Consider the following 15,708-nt stretch of genomic DNA (forward strand, 5'->3'; position numbering starts at 1 on the left):
TCTGTCTACTTTCTATATCTCTAAATGATTGCAGCCGTGAAATTAAAAGATGCTTGCTCTTTGAAAGGAAAACTATGACAAATCTGACGCCATATTAAAAAGCAAAGACATCACTTTGCCAACAAAGGTCCATATAGTCAAAGCTATGGTTTTTCTAGTAGTCATGAATGGATATGAGAGTTGGACCATAAAGAAGGCTGAATGACAAAGAATCGATGGTTTTGAACTGTGGTGCTGGAGAAGACTTTTGAGAGTCCCTTGGACTGCTGAGAGATCAAACTAGTCAATCCTAAAGGAAATCAACACTGAATACTCATTGGCAGGGCTGATGTAGAATCTGAAGCCCCAATATATTGGCCACCTGATGAGAACTCATGATGGCCAACTCATTGGAAAAGTCCCTAATGTTGGGAAAGATTGAAGGCATGAGAAGAAGCAGACAACAGAGGACGATATGGTTGGGTGCCATCATCAATGCAATGGACATGAGTTTGAGCAAACTGGGAGAAAGAGAAGGACAGGGAAACCTGCTGTATTGCAGTCCATGGGGTCACAAAGTATTGGACATGACTTAGTGACTGAACAACAATAGCTCTAAATATAATCAATCCTAACCTTAAAACAGGGAGGCAGGAGGGTCACAGTAAGGGGAGATGTGATCACAGATGCAGAAGAGAGCCAGAGAGAGCAAGAGATGATAATAGTATACCACTGGTTTGGAGGATGAGGGAAGAGCCCATAAGCCAAGGTATGTAGACAATTTTTGAAAGTTGGAAAAGGCAGCGGAAGATTTCAGAAGAAACTCATCCTGCAAACACCTTGACTTTAACCCAGGGTGACTCATTTTGGACTTTTGACCTCCTCATATGTAAAGTAACAATCATATATTGTTACTGTGAAGGCTCAAATGGGACAATCTGAGAGTTAAAAACTTCAAATAGACCCAACGGAGTAGTATTCACCCTAAAACAATGGGTTATCAAACCATGAAAAATATGATTAAACTCAAATGCACATTGCTATTTGAAAATGCCCAACTGAAAAGACTATATATTTTATGATTCCAACTTTATAGCATTCTGGAAAAGATGAATCTATGGAAATGGTAAAAAGATCAGCAGTTTCCAGGGCCTGGGAGGAGAGAAATTAACAGGCAGAACAAGGAGGAATTTTATAACATATAAAATACTCGGTTTGATACTATAATAATGAATGCATGCATTTATGCTTGTCAAAGCCTTCAGAATGTGTGACATCAAGAGGGAACCCGTATGTAAACTGTGGACCACAGTTTATGCTAATGTGTCAATGCAGATATGTCAATCACAACAAATGTCCACTTTGATCGGGAAGATGAGTGAGAAGACACAGAGTATACTTGGGAATTCTCTGTACTCTGATCTCTTCAACATATGTCTGGATTTAATATCCCCCTGCAGGGGTTCCCAATCATTTATATGCATCAGAATCTTGGGAGGAGCTTGGAAAAAATATTCAATACAAATATCAAGGAAGGTCCTACCCAAGAGCAATTGAATCAGAGCCTCCCAGCGAAGGGCCCCAGAGAATGCCTCTTGGCTACTGCAGTGTCTTCCTAGTTGTTTTGTCTTTCTTGGGGAGCTTTCCTAGGCACAGTAACTTTATATCTTAACATACCTCAAAATGCCCCTGAATCAGATTCAGACAAATATTTTGTCTACAATCCACATGAATATTGCATATCATGAAGGTTGCGTTAGATAGAATCTGGTGAAAAGATTTTCATGAAGTGGTTTTGCTGATTCCATGGTAAATCAGAAGGGCTTTGAATTGAATCCAAGCAGATTGTGCATTGTGTTTATTCCACATATCTCTGTTTTCATTGGGACCTTCAAAAAACTAAGATGGCCTCTACTTCCCCTTCACAAATGTAGAATAATCTTAAACAAAAATGTGGTATGCCCACATGAAAAAATGATGGTGTTTATTTAACTGTCCCTGCAAGTTAACTCACATTGTCCATCTCATTAGACTATATGTTTTGTGTGTTTTTCAATTTGTAGTTCTCTCTGGTAATGTTTGAATACAAATGACCTAAATGGGAGGCTTCCCGGATGGGTCAGTGGTAAAGAATCTGCCTGCCATTGTAGGAACCACAGGAGATGCGGGTTTGAGCCCTGGGTCAGGAATATCCCCTGGAGGAGGAAATGGCAACCCATTTCAGTATTCCTTCAAGGATAATCCCATGGACAGAGGAGACTAGCAGGCTACAGTCGATGGGGTCGCAAAGAGTCAGATACAACTGAGTGACGGAGAACACATACACACACACAATGTATGTGGGAAAAATTTTTTTTAAACAGTGGATATGTATATGTATGTACAACTGATTCACTTTGCTGTATAGCAAAAACTAATACTATATTGCAAATCAACTATACCCCAATAATTTTTAAATGAAATAATCTGAATTAAGTCTGAAATTAAAACAGACAAAATTTGCTACTGGAAAATTATATCTCTGTTAATAAGAAGTTACTGACAGATTTTAGAAAGAAAGATGATAAAAAGCAGAAGCAATTTCAATCTTAACAGATGTTTTTCACATCAATTGATATTCAAGTGAACCACTAGTTTTGTGACTATATATTCTCCTAACTGACTAATTTTATGAATGAAATGGGAGCAGACAGTACCATGTAGCCTCAGAATTGTCCAGGGTGCACTGGAATGATGGTAACCCTTGCTCTTTGCGACCCAGAGTTAAGAGACAGGGGACTGAAGGCAGAGGTCAGCTGTACTTTTATCCTCAACATGTCAAGGTATAGCTTCCTTCTTATCTCACTCAGGTCATAGGATAAAGAGTCCATTCTGGATGCTGGGAGAGGATGGGCAGAAGGAAGCACATAGAGTGGGTCCCAGTAGGAGTGACAATCATTAACATGAACCAGGGAACAGAGAATAGTGGTTTTCACTGGAGAACGGTACCTGAGACTAAGAGTAAACAGGGAGTTTGAAGGAATAATCTATGAACTACATGATGGATTGTATGCAGGTATGAGGCACAAAGGAAAGGTCAGGAGGGGTCCTCAAGTATCTGGTCTGGGCAAGTGAGGGGACATGAGATTATCTACTGACACAGGAGATTCTAGATATGATTAATAGTCTAAGACTGGCTCACCCAAGGAGGACTGAAGTCTTTGATTCACTGTGTCTCTCTGAAATATGTTGTCCTCAGGACAAGATTTCTCCATGGCAGATAGGAGCTTCGGAGAGTCATATCACAAAGAACTCACCTATATAAATTGTACATCAGTTCTGACAGGCCATTCATGCCTCTGCTTGGAATGCCTTTGGCCAGAAATGTCCCAGTCTACTTTATCTTCCCAAAACTCCTACCCCATAATCATCTAAAAATCCTTGCTATTCCATGCCTGATCTCAATATGAGCATCATTTGGGACCAATACAGAGGTCAGACCCACATAGACTTGATGAATCATGATTTGCTTTGTAACAAGACCTCCAAGGGCTTCATATGCCCATTAAAGTGTGAAAAGCACTGTAGATAAATCCCACTTATTCTCAGTATTCAGCAAAGGGGTTATCTCCTCCAGAGAGCCCCATATGACCTACCCATCCCACACCCAGTCTACTGAAAGGACAGTTAGGGTCAGGCATGGTGGCAACAATGAGTGCAAAGGTCACATTCATGGGTGCTTCTAGTCCATGGGTCTTTCTCTTCCACTGGCTGTGTACTCTGTGGATACATTTGTTATTCATCTTGCTCTCCCCGTGAGTAGGGTTATATAAGCTCAACTCAAATAGAAAATTCATCACACTGGAATCATCACCCTGCACTCAAACCCCACTGTACCACCTGCTTTTGGAGTCTCTGTTATGTAGGCACCAGAGAGATGGATCCCTTGATCATGGGGGGTCTTCAGGAATGGAATAAACACCACGGTGTCCATATGGATGGACATACCTTCTCCACACTCTTTTCCTGTGAAAACCATGCTTTCACTGGTTGTAATACTTCCATGAATTGATGACCTTTATCAGGGTCCCTTAAATTTATTAGGATTTACTTAGTGCTAAATGACACAGAGCACTATTAGAAAAGTTCTATGAGCCCTTCTTCATCTGTTTTTCCTGAACTCAAACCTCCCAAACACACCCCCATCTGTCTTTCTCCTGCATCTCTGTGACTAACACCCCAGTGCCATTCCCCACAGCTCCATATAGATCCCTATGCAGCCCTTCCCTAAGTCCTGCCCTGCATTTCCCTCCCCACATTACAATCTCTCTGAAACCAAGTCACATTGTGTCCATATCCTTCAACACTCTCTCCAGGTCTACTCTTCCATATAGTGTCACTAACTGCAGTAGAGCCCCTAACCTCTGCAGTGGGCTTTGTTTCATACCCACTCTTCACTGTCATTTTTGCCACCTTCCCCTGCTGCAGAAGCCCAGTCCTAAGGCCTTCATAGTTTCTGAGCTCTGTGCCAGAAATATCCTGCCTCCCAACCTCCCAGTCTAACTCCTCTTACCTGATAAATGTCAGCATAAACATCACCTCCTGGTGTTACCCTGTGACACCCTCCCCCCTGCCCCATAGCCCAAGCAAAGCAGATAGCAGCAATCTATGTTTCTTTGTCCTTTATTATCTGACCAGCTGCTGCTGTTGCTAAGTCACTTCAGTAGTTTCCGACTCTGTGCGACCCATAGACGGCAGCCCACTAGGCTCCTCTGTTCCTGGGATTCTCCAGGCAAGAATACTGGAGTAGATTGCCATTTCCTTCTCCAATGCATGAAAATGAAAAGTGAAAGTGAAATTGCTCAGTTGTGCCCGACTCTTAGAGACCCCATGGACTGCAGCCCACCAGGCTCCTCCGTCCATGGGATTTTCCAGGCAAGAGTACTGGAGTGGGTTGCTGTTGCCTTCTCCGATTGTAATGCTAAATAATCCAAAACAAGCTTATTTAATAAATAATCTAAATAACTTCTAGTTTAGAATTGCAAATCTGACCTCAATTCAGTTCAGTTCAGTCGCTCAGTCATGTCTGACTGTTTGCGACCCCCTGAATTGCAGCACGCCAGGCCTCCTTGTCCATCACCAACTCCCGGAGTTCACTCAGACTCAAGTCCATCGAGTCAGTGATGCCATCCAGCCATCTCATCCTCTGTTGTCCCCTTCTCCTCCTGCCCCCAATCCCTCTCAGCACCACAGTCTTTCCAATGAGTCAACACTTCGCATGAGGTGGCCAAAGTACTGGAGTTTCAGCTTTAACATCATTCCTTCCAAAGAAATCCCAAAGGAAGGGCTGATCTCCTTCAGAATGGACTGGTTGGATCTCCTTGAAGTCCAAGGGACTCTCAAGAGTCTTCTCCAAGACCACAGTTCAAAAGCATCAATTCTTCGACACTCAGCTTTCTTCACAGTCCAACTCTCACATCCATACATGACCACAGGAAAAACCATAGCCTTGACTAGACGGACCTTTTTTGGCAAAGTAATCTTTCTGTTTTGAATATGCTATCTAGGTTGGTCATAACTTTCCTTCCAAGGAGTAAGTGTTTTAATTTCATGGCTGCAGTCACCATCTGCAGTGATTTTGGAGCCCCCCAAAATAAAATCTGACACTGTTTCCACTGTTTCCCCTTCTATTTCCCATGAAGTGATGGGACCAGATGCCATGATATTAGTTTTCTGAATGTTGAGTTTCAAGCCAACTTTTTCGCTCTCCTCTTTCACCTTCATCAAGAGGCTTTTGAGTTCCTCTTCACTTTCTGCCATAAGGGTGGTATCATCTGCATATCTGAGGTTATTGATATTTCTCCTGGCAATCTTGATTCCAGCTTGTGCTTCTTCAAGGCCAGCGTTTCTCATGATGTACTCTGCATAGAAGTTAAAAAAGCAGGATGACAATATACAGCCTTGACGTACTCCTTTTCCTATTTGGAACCAGTCTGTTGTTCCATGTCCAGTTCTACCTGTTGCTTCCTGACCTGCATACAAATTTCTCAAGAGGCAGATCAGGTGGTCTGGTATTCCCATCTGCTTAAGAATTTTCCACAGTTTATTGTGATCCACACAGTCAAAGGCTTTGACATAGTCAATAAAGTAGAAATAGATGTTTTTCTGGAACTCTCTTGCTTTTCTGATGATCCAGCAGATGTTGTCAATTTGGTCTCTGGTTCCTCTGCCTTTTCTAAAACCAGCTTGAAAACAAGAAGTCCACAGTTCACATATTGCTGAAGCCTGGCTTGGAGAATTTTGAGCATTACTTTACTAGCGTGTGAGATGAATGCAATTGTGCAGTAGTTTGAGCATTCTTTGGCATTGCCTTTCTTTGGGACCTAGTCCTCACTAAAATTTAGCCTCTGGAATACACAGGTCTCAAACCTGGTGAGTTTTTTTTTTTTTTTTAATGGCTACATCCCAAACACACAAAAGAGTGCTAAAAGAGTGAAAATGAGAGTGTTAGTCACTTAGTCATATCTGACTCTTTGTGACCCCACGGACTCTAGCCTGCCAGGCTTCTCTGCTCATGGAATTCTCCAGGCAAGAACACTGAAGCAGCTTATCAGAGGATCTTCCTGACCCAGGGATTGAACCCAGGTCTATTGCATTGCAGGCAGATTCTCTAACATCTGAGCCACCAGGGAAGTCCATAAAATAGTGCTGAGGATATCTTATAAGCTTCATAGATATTTACCAAATAAACAGATGTGAATGAAGGCAAAGCACACACACACATATGCACATGCACATACACAAGTTTTAAGTGTAAGTGTCTGGTCATTCACCAGAATTTTTCAGATTTTCATTTGATCCACTGTGCGCCGAGGGCTGAGTCTTCTGGTCTTGGCTGCAGTAGTAAACCAGAAGGCAGGAGAACAGAAGTTGGGAGGAGTTTTTCCTGTTCTAGTGACAGCAGCCACTGGGCTCAGATGCCACCACTTTCCTCTCCTCTTCCAGAATCATGTTGACAAACAGCTTCCATATTAAGAGCACTTGCAGGACTTTCAAGTTCCCATTATCCACGTGGTCTCCAAAGAGGTCAAGCAAGTCGATTGTCTTCGGTGGGTGTTCAGCCACTGGTGTTAGCTGGTTGACTTTATCATTCAGGATTTGCTCCATTTGTGTGTTTGACTGCTCCAGCCTTTCTTTCTCCTCTTCCTTGAACTCTCTGCTTCCATTTCACAATTTCTTAATTGAGCATTTCTGGACTTTCTGGAAAATAAGTATTTTCATTCACATCATTCATTATTTTCTTCTGAAGTTGTTCTCCATTTTTTCCTGCATTTATGGTGGGTTTTCCATCATTCACTTGGGATAGTTGAGAAATCTGGCTCCTCTGTGCCTTTCCAGTAAGTCCACAGTGCTCAGAAGAGATGACCTCTTCAGGTTCATATTCAGTGCCAACAAGCACAAGGTTTGTACCACGAGAGGACTCACATACATCCTAGGGGTTCCTGAGGGCTTCTGCGGCTTTTGTCATTGGTCTGATGTTCTCACTGCATTCTCCACAGACTTCAATGTGCACAAAATACTTCTTGCCTAGCAACTTAAAATGTGAAGTCTCTTTATTATTAGCATCACAATGCATACCAGTATATCCCAGGAAAATGAAGGGAGATTTGGCATTTTTCTCAAGCCTTCAGCAGTCACCAGCAGAGTACCCTCCAGGTGCTCCAAGGATAAGGAAAGTGGATCAGTTGGCAGGTAGCTAGCCCTCCATGGCTGCGTAGAACTCCACAACTCTGCCTCAGAGGGCCCTGGTTCTATGGGTCACAGCTGACCTCTTAGAACCCTGTAGAGTGTTCTGTCTCTAAGGAAAACAGGTGCCCGGCAACCTGATAGATCAGTTCAGCTAGGAGAGTAGAGTCCAACCAAGTCCTAGAAACAAATTTTCCCTAACTTTGGTCTGAACATGGACATCACCAGATGGTCAACACTGAAATCAGATTGATTATATTCTTTGTAGCCAAAGATGGAGAAGTTCTATACAGTCAGCAAAAACAAGACCAGGAGCTGACTGTGGCTCAGACCATGAACTCCTTATTGCCAAATTCAGACTGAAATTGAAGAAAGTAGGGAAAACCACTAGACCATTCAGGTATGACCTAAATCAAATCCCTTATGATTATACAGTGGAAGTGAGAAATAGATTTAAGGGCCTAGATCTGATAGATAGAGTGCCTGATGAACTATGGAATGAGTTTCGTGACATTGTACAGGAGGCAGGGATCAAGACCGTTCCCATGGAAAAGAAATGCAAAAAAGCAAAGTGGCCATCTGGGGAGGCCTTATAGATATCTGTGAAAAGAAGAGAAGTGAAAAGCAAAGGAGAAAAGGAAAGATATAAACATCTGAATGCAGAGTTCCAAAGAATAGCAAGAAGAGATAAGAAAGCCTTCCTCAGTGATCAATGCAAAGAAATAGAGGAAAACAACAGGATGGGAAAGACTAGGGATCTTTTCAAGAAAATCAGAGATACCAAAGGAACATTAAATGCAAAGATGAACTTGCTAAAGGACAGAAATGGTATGGACCTAACAGAAGCAGAAGATATTAAGAAGAGATGGCAAGAATACACAGAAGAACTGTACAAAAAAGATATTCATGATCCAGATAATCATGATGGTGTAATCACTGACCTAGAGCCAGACATCCTGGAATGTGAAGTCAAGTGGGCCTTAGAAAGCATCACTATGAACAAAGCTAGTGGAGGTTATGGAATTCCAGTGGAGCTATTCCAAATCCTGAAAGATGATGCTGTGAAAGTGCTGCATTCAATATGCCAGCAAATTTGGAAAACTCAGCAGTGGCCACAGGAGTGGAAAAGGTCAGTTCTCATTCCAATCCCAAAGAAAGGCAATGCCAAAGAATGCTCAAACTACCGCACAATTGCACTCATCTCACACGCTAGTAAAGTAATGCTCAAAATTCTCCAAGCCAGGCTTCAGCAATATGTGAACCGTGAACTTCCTGATGTTCAAGCTTGTTTTAGAAAAGGCAGCGGAACCAGAGATCAATTTGCCAGCATCCGCTGGATCATAGAAAAAACAAGAGAGTTCCAGAAAAAACATCTATTTCTGCTTTATTGACTATGCCAAAGCCTTTGACTGTGTGGATCACAATAAACTGTGGAAAATTCTTAAGCAGATGGGAATACCAGACCACCTGATCTGCCTCTTGAGAAATTTGTATGCAGGTCAGGAAGCAACAGTTAGAACAGGACATGGAACAACAGACTGGTTCCAAATAGGAAAAGGAGTACGTCAAGGCTGTATATTGTCACCCTGCTTATTAAACTTATCTGCAGAGTACATCATGAGAAACGCTGGACTGGAAGAAACACAAGCTGGAATCAAGATTGCCAGGAGAAATATCAATAACCTCAGATATGCAGATGACACCACCCTTATGGCAGAAAGTGAAGAGGAACTCAAAAGCCTCTTGATGAAAGTGAAAGTGGAAAGTGAAAAAGTTGCCTTAAAGCTCAACATTCAGAAAATGAAGATCATGGCATCCGGTCCCACCACTTCATGGGAAATGGATGGGTAACAGTGGAAACAGTGTCAGACTTTTTTTCTGGGCTCCAAAGTCGCTACAGATGGTGACTGCAGCCATGAAATTAAAAGACACTTACTCCTTGGAAGGAAAGTTATGACCAACCTAGATAGCATATTCAAAAGCAGAGACATTACTTTGCCAACAGTTTCGTCTAGTCAAGGCTATGGTTTTTCCTGTGGTCATGTATGGATGTGAGAGTTGGACTGTGAAGAAGGCTGAGCGCTGAAGAATTGATGCTTTTGAACTGTGTTGTTGGAGAAGACTCTTGAGAGTCCCTTGGACTGCAAGGAGATCCAACCAGTCCATTCTGAAGGAGATCAGCCCTGGGATTTCTTTGGAAGGAATGATACTAAAGCTGAAACTCCAGTACTTTGGCCACCTCATGCAAAGAGTTGATTCATTGGAAAAGACCCTGGTGCTGGGAGGGATTGAGGGCTGGAGGAGAAGGGGACGACAGAGGATGAGATGGCTGGATGGCATCACTGACTCGATGGATTTGAGTCTGAGTGAACTGCGGGAGTTGGTGATGGACAGGGAGGCCTGGCGTGCTGGGATTCAGAGGGTCTTAAAAAGTCGGACACAACTGAGCGACTGATCTGATCTGATCTGATCTTGGTCTGAAAGTAGAAAGTGATCTCACCAGTTGCTGTTGTTTAGTTGCTAAGTCATGACCTACTCTTTTGCAACACTATGGACTGTAACCAGCTAGACTCCTCTGCCCAAGGAATTTCCCAGGCAAGAATACTGGGGTGGGTTGTTATTTCCTTCTCCAGGGTATCTTCCCCACCCAGGGATTAAATACACATCTCCTGTGTCTTTTGCATTGCAGTCAAATTCTTTACCACTAAGTCATCAGGGAAGCCCTATTTTATACATAGTATCAATAGTGTATATGTGTCAATTCCAATCTCCCAATTCATCCCACCCCACCATTTCCCCCCCTGGGGGAAAGAAATCCAAAAATGAGGGTATATATATGTATATGTATATAAAGCTGATTCACTTTGCTGTACAGTACACCTGTGGCGGATTCATGTTGATGTATGGCAAAACCAATACAATATTGTAAAGTAATTAGCCTCCAATTAAAATAAATTTTAAAAAAATATATAAAGAAATTAGGAAAACAATCCCATTTACCATTGCATCAGAAAGAATGAAATACCTAGGAATAAATTGAACCAAAGAGGTAAAAACACAAAACTTGTATTCTAAAAACTGTAAGACATGGATGAAAAAAAGTTGAAACCACACATGCATATTTAAATTTAGAAGACTATTCCAAACTGTTTTCCAACATACTTGTGAAATTTTTATTTTGATGAATGCCTGAGTTCTGGTTGATTCTGATATTCTCTAAATTCATTATTATCAGACTTCAATTTTTGCTAAACCTATGTGAAAAATAGAATTTAATTCTTTTTAGAGGTTTAATTTGTATCATCTAAGTTTCCAATGACTGAGAATTTAGTATTGGATATGTTGGCTACACGCTGTGTTTACTTGGTAAAATACTTACTTATATTCTGCATCTATTTTTCTTTGGCATTGTTTGTATTTATTTTATTTTATTTTTTTTTACAAATTTGCATTTCTTTTCTTTTTTTTTTTTGATTTTTTAAAATTTTATTTTATTTTTAAACTTTACATAATTGTATTAGTTTTGCCAAATATCAAAATGAATCCGCCACAGGCATACATGTGTTCCCCATCCTGAACCCTCCTCCCTCCTCCCTCCCCACACCATCCCTCTGGGTCGTCCCAGTGCACCAGCCCCAAGCATCCAGTATAGCACATCGAACCTGGACTGGCAACTCGTTTCTTACATGATATTCTACATGTTTCAATGTCACTCTCCCAAACGTGTACCCCAATGTTCATCGCAGCACTGTTTATAATAGCCAGGACATGAATGCATTTATTTTCAATTCATAGATTGCTTTATATTTTCTGCCTTATTTAAGACATTACACAATTTGAAGATCATAAAAATATTATCCTGGGTCACATTGTGTTATATTATTATTGTCTTATATTATATATATTGTGTTATATTATCTTGCGTAGAAATTGATTTTTTGAAAATTAGAAGTCAGCAGTTATTTTTTAAATAAAAACTATTTAAGTGATTTTTTCCTTATTGATAAATGTGTCTACCTCCACTGCAATCAGAGTTTTCACATGAAGAGTACCCACTTTCGAGTTATTCTAATGTATACCACTGGCTTACTTTCAATAATTATGTTTTCCACTTCTTGTAGCATTCTGTAAAATCTTTTACATTAAGGATATTTCCCCTGTAAAAACACAGTGTTTCTCTTTACTTCACTTTTGTTAATGCTTTATTCAGAAATCTTACAGTTATTAAGGATATTAACTTTCAAATTTTAATTTAGTTTTTTTATTTGTATATTAAAATATATTTGCCTGATTTCAGTAGGTGATTTCAGCTTCACAAAATTGTTGCAAGGTGTTTCTTAAAATATTGGTTTTATTTATTTTTTCTTCACATAATGGAGAAAAATTACCAATGAAGCTATTTAAGCCAGTATTTAATTTCACAGAAGGTTTTTAATTAGGAGATAAATTGTTGGAATAAATACAGGATACTTTGTTATATACTTTTTCTGATTTAATTTTAATTATTTTTCCCCATGATACTTGTAGTTTTAAACTAAATTGTTCAAAGAAAGAAGTTATTGAAATATTGATTTAATTTTTTAATAATTGAGAATATTCAAGTCTTTTATATCTTTAAGTTAGAGGATGTTTGCAATCATTAATTTTCTACTCCATCTGTTTTTACATTTATTGGCATAAAAGTGTTTCTAATTTTATCATATATTTTCATTATCTCTAGTACCTAGAGAGATCTAGAGAACTTTTTTTATTCTCCTTTCCCCTGGATTAGTCTGTTTAGGTACAATTTTTTAGCCTTTCTAAAATAACGAATTATGACTTAGTGTTTTTTTTTTCTGTTAAATTTATTTTTATATTTTATTTTGTCTCGTTTCATTGATATCTTTCTTAACTCTCTTAGTTTTCATAGATTTAAATTGTACCAATTTTTTTTTTCAGGCTTTATAATATGGATTCTTGAATCATTTATCTTCAGATTTTTTTTTCTTTCTAATACAGCATATGAGACCAGAATATCCCTAAAGCACTGCCAGAATTCATTGCACAAATTTTGACTTACTGTATTTTATTATACTTCAGGTGAAGATATTTTATGTTTCTCTGTAATTTATTTCTTCCTGTCAAGGTTATTTAAAATTCTGTTACTTGATTTCTAAATATATGTAATTTATTTCTGCTCTTCTTAGAGAATATAAACAAATAGATACAGTCCTTAAAAGTAACTTGTCTCATTTTATAGTCAATTAATCATTATTTACCAATCAATTTTGGTAAACGTTTTATGCCAGCATGAAATAATGCATAATTAGTTTTACTCAGATGCAATTGACTTTCCATAAATTTCATTTGTCGGTTTTGTTAACTGTGTCAAACAGATTTACTGTATCTTTACTGAATTTTCTCTGGTCTAGTAATCCACACAAAACACAGCAACAGGATTTGCTTTGTGTGTGTGTGTGTGTATGCGGGTGGCGCTCAGTCACTCAGTCATGTCTGACTCTTTGTGACCCCATGGTTGAACACACCCAGGCTTCTCTGTCCATAGAGTTTTCTAGGGAAGAATGTTGTTGCTTTCTTAGCTCATAAATAAATCCACACATTAATCAATTGCCTAGACAAAGTTGTGGCGGAAATATGTCATCTCTCAATGCTTGCTTTTTATTATATTTATTATATAGGTTTGTGCAAAAATAATTGCAGTTTTGCATTGTTGAATTTTGCTGTTTGATATTGGAACATATTCTGAAATAAATGTGGCTATATTATATATCTTTAATGCTCATTTCTGATGGTTTTCCTTGTGTGTGTGTGTGTGTGTGTGTGTTTTTGCTAATCACTCACTAGTTGCTGATTATTTTATATTTATTTTAGACTATAGAAATGATGTTAGACCAAAAGCAAATTTGAGCGATTTTTAAATTTACATTCAAGATGGGTCACAAAGCAGTGGAGACAACTTGCACCATCAGCAAAGCATTTGGCCCAGGAGCTGCTAGTGAATGTACAGTGCACTGGTTCTTCAAGACCTTTTGCAAAGGAGATAAGAATCTGAAGATGAGGAGGGTAGTGGCCTGCCATCGAAAGTTAACAATAAACAATTGAGTGCCATCTTTGAAGTTGATCCTCTTACAGCTGCAGGAGAAGTTGCCAAAGAATTCAGCATCAACCATCCTACAATAATTTGGCATTTGAAACAAATTAGAAAGGTGAAAAAGTTCAATAAATTTGTGCCTCATGAGCTGATTGCAAATCAAAAAAATCATTATTTTGAAGTGTCGTTTCCTTTTTTTTTTTAATTTTATTTTATTTTTAAACTTTACAATATTGTATTGGTTTTGCCAAATATTGAAATGAATCCGCCACAGGTATACATGTGTTCTCCATCCCGAACCCTACTCCCTCCTCCCTCCTCCCTCCCCATACCATCCCTCTGAGTCGTCCCAGTGCACCAGCCCCAAGCATCCAGTATCGTGCATCGAACCTAGACTGGCAACTCGTTTCATACATGATATTATACATGTTTCAATGTCATTCTCCCAAATCTTCCCACCCTCTCCCTCTCCCACAGAGTCCATAAGACTGTTCTATACATAAGTGTCTCTTTTGCTGTCTCGTATACAGGGTTATTGTTACCATCTTTCTAAATTCCATATATATTCATTAGTATACTGTATTGGTTTTTTTTTTTTTTTTTTTCTGGCTTACTTCACTCTGTATAATAGGCTCCAGTTTCATCCACCTCATTAGAACTGATTCAAATGTATTCTGTTTATTCTATGCAACAATGAACCATTTCTCAATTTGATTGTGTTACATGATGACGTTTCACTTGTGATGTGTGACAAAAAGTGGATCTTATATAATAGGCAACAAGCAGCTCAGTGGCTGGACTGAGAAGAAGCTCCAAAGCACTTACTAAACCTAAACTTGAACCAAAAAAAGATCATGGTCACTGGTGGTCTGCTGTCCATCTTTCCACTATAGTTTTCTGAATCCCAGCAAAACCATTACATCTAAGAAGTACGCTCAGCAAATTGATGAGATGCACCAAAAAATGCAGCGCTTATAGCTGGCATTGGTGAACAGAATGGGCCCAATTCTTTTCCACAACAATGCCAGACCACACTTCATACAACCAATATTTCAAAAGTTGAACAAATTGGGCTACAAAGTTTTGCTTCATATTTCATATTCACATGGCCTCTCACCAGCCAACCACCACTTCTTCAAGCATCTCCACAACTTTATGTAGGGAAAACACTTCCACACCCAGCAGGATGCAGAAAATGCTTTCCAGGGTTCAAATCCTAAAACATGATTTTTTCCCTATAGGATTAAACAAGCTTATTTCTCATTGGAAAAATGTGTAGATTGTAACCGTTCCTATTTTTATTAATAAAAATACCTTTGAGTCTAGTTATAACGATGTAAAATTCATTATCTGAAATCTCAGTTGCTTTTGTACCAACCTGATAATTATTTTCTTCTGCTTATATATTCGGAGAAGGCAATGGCAACCCACTCCAGTACTATTGCCTGGAAAATCCCATGGATAGAGGAGCCTGGTAGGCTGCAGTCCATGGGGTCGCTAAGAGTTGGACACGACTGAGCGACTTCACTTTCACTTTTCACTTTCATGCATTGGAGAAGGAAATGGCAACCCACTCCAGTGTTCTTGCTTGGAGAATCCCAGGGATGGGGGAGCCTGGTGGGCTGCGGTCTCTGGGGTCGCACAGAGTCGGACACGACTGAAGCGACTTAGCAGCAGCAGCAACAGCTTATATATTAAAAAATGCAAAATGTAACATTTTTCCTTTTGCTAATTTCAATTATAATTGCCCAAGATATGATTGAATGGAAAATTTGAAATCTATAATATTTTAAAAGCTACATTCATAACCAAATAAATATATGAGAAAGAAGAAATATTTAAAGTACTTTTGGATAAAAAAAATAGCTTTCAAATAACATATTTCCAATTTATTTTTTTCTGTGACTTAATTG

At 39.3% G+C, this 15,708-nt stretch overlaps 1 pseudogene; it reads right to left on the bottom strand.

Moving 5' to 3' along the window:
* The window catches only part of LOC100139931 (EMI domain-containing protein 1-like), a 78,131-nt pseudogene extending 71,006 nt beyond the window's left edge, over nucleotides 1-7,125 (bottom strand).
* Between the last annotated feature and the right edge of the window lie 8,583 nt (nucleotides 7,126-15,708).

This window comes from Bos taurus, chromosome 1, assembly GCF_002263795.3.
Source record: "Bos taurus isolate L1 Dominette 01449 registration number 42190680 breed Hereford chromosome 1, ARS-UCD2.0, whole genome shotgun sequence".
NCBI classification, from domain to species: Eukaryota; Metazoa; Chordata; class Mammalia; order Artiodactyla; family Bovidae; genus Bos; species Bos taurus.